Here is a 5,274-nt window from a genome sequence, read left to right as displayed (position 1 = left end):
CAGTCCTAAAGTACTGAATATGTGTGCTTAGCCAAAGACTTCTGAGAACTGAAAGTAAATTTTTATGTCCTCTGTTGTTCCCCTATAAAACAATGGCAAAGTTTCTCCTTTTCACATTGCTGCAAAAAGAATATTTCTTTTCTTTTCAGTATTGCTCAAGTGTCTTTAGAATTGAAAAGCCAATACTTGGCTATTTCCTTGAAAATCTGCATCTTATCCTAGCAGATATTATATCAATGTAATTTCTATATATATAGCATCTTGATGCTCTGCCTAAGAGATTAGTCTAGACCGATAGGCCTCTTATTTGTAGCATTTTCTGAGCTTTCTGGCTCACTTTCCTCTTGTTCCATAACTCACAGCTTGGGACACTTTTTGTCCTCACTGTCTCTTCACCTGGCTGCAGGTTCTGGAGTTAGAATCTCACGCTAAGGCAAGTTGCATGCTGTAAATGCCCAGGGGATAACTAAACGCAGGACAAAGCTTGGTGTAGCTGCCCTTATCTTACATCCGTCTCCTTTTTTACCTCAGAGCTTGGGGTCAGAACCCTGCTCAACTATGCATGTAAACATGTTAATCACTTAAGGAGTATCTGTCTAAAAACTGGTAATACAAGATTCATTAGCCCTAAATTTGCCTAACCTATCTCATCCTCATTCAAGACCAAGTCGAGTTCCTCTAAGCTATACTGTTGCTCCAAGAATAAATGCTGTTTCTCACAGCAGCTTGATTTGCAGGAGGATAGCAACCACTGGAGCTGCCCTGCCCTGCCCTGCCCTGCCCTGCCCTTGCCTGGGAAAGCTGTCTCTCAGAACACAGCAGAAAATCTGGTCAGATGTATCCAGATGACAGCAGGTGACATTTGAGCAAATGAAGGGAAAGAAGATAATTGAAGGCACTATTTCAAAGAGGCAAGTGAACTAGAATTTTAGAGCTTGAAGCAAAAGGAGAGTAAAATCAAAATGGAAAAGCGTTTGGTAAAACAGGGAGTTTTGGTTAGGAAAAGCTACTCCTGTTCCCTTATACTCCACTCTTTCTCTTTCTTTCTTTCTTCTTTTTTTCTTTCTTCCTTCCTTCCTTCCTTCCTTCCTTCCTTCCTTCCTTCCTTCCTTCCTTCCTTCTTTCCTTCCTTCCTTCCTCCCTCCCGTCCTTCTTTCCTTCCTTTCCTTTCTTTCCTTCTTTCTTGTACTACTAGGAATTAAAACCAAGGCCCTCACACTGAAGTACATCTTCAGCCTCTTTTTAATTTTTGTTTTATTTCTTTTTCTGAATGTAACAATGGTTTTAAAAGTACTACAAAGAAAGGGGGACTAGTCATATAATTTTGGCTTACTTTAGCAAGCAAAGCCCAGAAGCCATAAGGGAAAAAAAGTTAACAGATTTCGCTATATTAAATGTAAAGCTTCCATACAACAAGTGACATTATAAACAAAGAAGAACTGCGGCAGACCGGAAGAAAACATTTGCGCATACAGCAGATGAGTGACCGTCCTTACTAAATAAAGCCAAGTGTTCCCTAGTGCAGCCAGCAAGCAAGCGGGCAGAGACTTCGGTGCGTAGAGTCGAGTGCTGGGGCCAGAACGCCCAGGGTCCGGGGTGCTCTCCCGCAGGAGGGTCTGGCCTAGGTCTCTGGGGGCTGCAAAGGCCCCTGTCTGCTTCCGCTATAGACCCAGAAGCCTCTGTGCGCTTTGGGCGAGGTGCCCAAGAGGCTTCCTGTGAGGACTCCCTGGCCTTTGTCTCTGGCCTGCAGAAATCCACCCTGGTGGGTCAGGAGCCCCGGGAAGTGAAGAGGCTCATCTTCTTTCAGGAGTTCCTACAAAGGTGGCCCTCACGGTTGACAGTGGCCTCGCTGTCTGCTTTTTCTTAGGGCAGCCTTTCGCAATTTCATGCTAGGAGTGGAGGTGGTGGCGGAGACCTGTGCTGCAGATGTCCCAGGAACACATAACCTAAGCTCTGCCGCTCCGGTAAACACAGAGGGCAGAGCTGGGCCAGTCAGATGGAGCAGCAGCTGCTCCCTGAGCCGTTGGCACCCTCCTCCTCAGACGCTGCTCTGGGGCCATGGCAGTGCCATCTCTGGCCCAGAGTGCTCGTTCCTGTGGGAGCATCTTCTGCATCTCCCTGCCAGGAGTTGCTGAGCCTCAGGCTCTGTTCACAGGCAGAGGGGAGACCACTCCCTACGGCCCCCACAACCAGCACCACTCCTTGTCCTTCTCACCCTGGAACACGGACCTCTGTCCTGTTTACCCTCTGTGCCACCGACAGCCCCCATCCTGCTCTGTTAAAGCCCCTCGGCCCTGTTCACTCCTGGGAGACCCTTCCGAGTCACCCCCAGGCCTGCGCTTTCCACTGAGGCCCACCTCGTGGGAGTCCCCTTGGCTGGGCTGTAGCAGGGGAACCTCTTCTCTGAGAGTCCAGTGAGGGCTACCTCTGGTTCTGCTCCTGTGGAGTTTTCTGTGCAGGTCCTGAGAACTTTTCCCACACACATTTTGATGTAACTAGAGAATGTGTGGGGTTCTCCCACTGGGGTTCTCCCACTGGGGGCTGCAGGGCCCACACTCCTGCCTGATTCAGCCTCTTTTTTAGACAGGATCTCACTAACTTGCCCAGGCCAGGCTCAAACTTATGATCTCCCTGCCTCACCCTCCTGGGATGACGGGTGTGTACCACCATACCTGGCTTCCCCTACTGTTCATTCTTATTTATGGCACTTTTGTCACAACTAAAGAACCAATACTGATACATTATCATTAACTAAAATCTATACTTTATTCATGTTTATGCAGTTCTTACCTAATGTTTAGTTATTGCTCAGGATCCCGTCCAGGATACTGTGTTACATTAAGTTGTCATGTTGCCTTAGGCTGTGGCAATTTTTCACACCTTTATTTTGGATGACCTTGATGATCCTCAGAATTACTGGTCAATTATTTTGTAGGCTGTCCCTCAGTTGAAGTTTGTCTGATGTTCTTTGCACAGTTGGCCTGTGGTTGTGGGTTTTCTAGAAGAAGACCCAACAGTAAACCACATCAAGGATGCATACCATCAACATGACTTATCACTGTTGATATTAATCTTGATTATCAGGTTGAGGTAGTGTTGATCAGGTTTCTCCACTGCAAAGTTAACTCTTCTCCCTTTCTAAACTGTATTCTTGGACAGGAAATCCCTATACACAGCCCACACTTGAAAGGTAGGACTGTATTCCTCTACTTTTCCAAATATCCTTGGAATTTCTTGTTCTTTTCATAGTCTCATAGTCACTCCATATTCATCCCCTGGTGTAGCAGCATTTTCTTTGTGACAGATTAATCTCTATGAAGAAAAACATTCTTGTTTTCTCTACCTCTGTTCCACAAAATGGAGTGTATTAGTCAGCTACTGTAATGTGCCAAACTACCTCCCAAACTTAGTGATTTGATCAGCAATCCTTATTTGTTCGCATATCTAAAGATTACAAGGAAGTCAGTTGAAGTAGGAGGGGTTCAGCAAACAGCTCTAGTCAAAGTATGGAACTGGTCAGCTCAGACCTCTGCTCACTGTCTTTTCATTCTGGAAACTAGAATAGAGGAAGCAGCTACCCAGAATGGAAGAGTCCTATGACAATGACAGAATGCAGAAGCACAAACCCCTCTGCACAAACTTTAAGGCTCTGTTAGTATCACATTTCTAACATGCCAAAGTAAGTCATAGGGTCATGCCCAAAGTCAAGGGAAGGAGAAATACTTGCTTTTGTGGGAGGAACTGCAAAATTGTATGATAAAGAGCGTGAAGACAGGAAAGCACACATGCAAAAAAATGGGAACAATCATTCAGTATAACAAAGATAATCATAATGGTTTTCAAGTTCGTGTAGAGAAGAATCCTTTTTTTTTTTTTTTTTTCTTTTTTGGTGCTTTAAACAATTTATTTAACTGAAATGGACTTCCATTTATTTAACTGCAGTGACTTCCATTTATTTTGCTACATCTTTTCCTCATGGTGATTTACAGGATCTTCAAGCCAATATAAATATTTCATAAATAGGTGGTCATCTGGCTATACTGCTACACAATACCTCAGCAGTATCTTTCTGTAAGAAAAACACTGAAGAGTAAAGACCTGACACAATTAACTAGGTGGGATGAAAATCTTCTCCAGATACTTGTTTCTGAGGTAAACACACCAAACACCTTTTCAATTAATTTTCAATTACAACACAGGATGACTTTTTCTGTTTAAGTGGGGCCTAGAACACCTAGGGGCAATTAGGCACTGAATGGCAGAGCTCCATCCCCAGCTTATGTCATGAATTCATAGGGAATAGGTTCTAACAATTCAGGCTTCTTCCCATTGGGTCGCACAACATGCGCTTCTCTGGGCAGGGCAGGCTGGCACTTCAGTTGAACCCAGCTCCCTTTCTCTTTAGCTTCCTTCTTTTTCTGATGATTTTCCTTGACATGTTTCAGGAAGCTATCTCGACTCTTTGAGCGCTTAATATGCTCAATACACACATTAATCCTCTCAGCAAGAATCTTGCCCTTCACTTGCTTGTTTACAATGCCAACAGCATGCTGGGTAATTGTAGACTCTTCCTGTTTTGCCATGGTAACATTTGTGTGGCGTTCCTTTTTGCACAGTACCCATTCCCTTGATGTCTACGATATCGCCCTTTTTGTAGATTCGCATATGTGTGGCCAAAGGAACAACCGCATGTTTTCTAAAAGGCATAAAGAACATATACCGGGTTCCTCTCCTCTTTCCCTTTGTGTTCATCATTTTGGCAAATTCCTGGAAGATGGCGGTTCCAGCCGAAAGGAAGCGAAGAATCCTTTCTTTGACATCACTTCAGATACAGACACCAGCCAGTAAGAATTATTCTCAATGATCTTCAGCCGCGGCATTGGAAAGTAGACTTGGTGAAAATTGGAGCAGGGAGAGGATAAAAACCAAAGCAAAACACTGTGAAAGCTCTTGAATACTTTTTAGCACAAAGCAGGTACTCTGATGCCAGTGGTGCTCAAGTGCTAGGAATTATAGTTTTCCCCCAAACAGAACTAATAGTTACTGGGTATCTCTTACATATCAAACATGTTTTAAGAGAAATTATGATAACAACTTCTAAAGCCAGGTAATTTTTAGTATCTGTTTGCAAGTAAACAAACCAAGAGTCAACAAAAGGATTCTGATCAAGGTCTACCTGGCCACAGCAATCTAGAACATTTTCTACCTTGGAAGGCAACACAAATGAAAAATCAAATGTTAACATCAAATTTTTAAAACTCATTACACCACATG

At 43.9% G+C, this 5,274-nt stretch overlaps 1 pseudogene; it reads right to left on the bottom strand.

The window, feature by feature from the left end:
• Positions 1–4,277: 4,277 nt before the first annotated feature.
• On the bottom strand, positions 4,278–4,755 carry LOC102016962 (annotated as a pseudogene).
• Positions 4,756–5,274: the final 519 nt, after the last annotated feature.

The sequence above is a fragment of the Chinchilla lanigera genome, unplaced genomic scaffold (assembly GCF_000276665.1).
Source record: "Chinchilla lanigera isolate Chin_1 unplaced genomic scaffold, ChiLan1.0 scaffold00045, whole genome shotgun sequence".
Classification (NCBI taxonomy): domain Eukaryota; kingdom Metazoa; phylum Chordata; class Mammalia; order Rodentia; family Chinchillidae; genus Chinchilla; species Chinchilla lanigera.
Note: the sequence above shows the minus strand (reverse complement) of the source record. Positions and strands in the feature narration are given on the sequence as shown.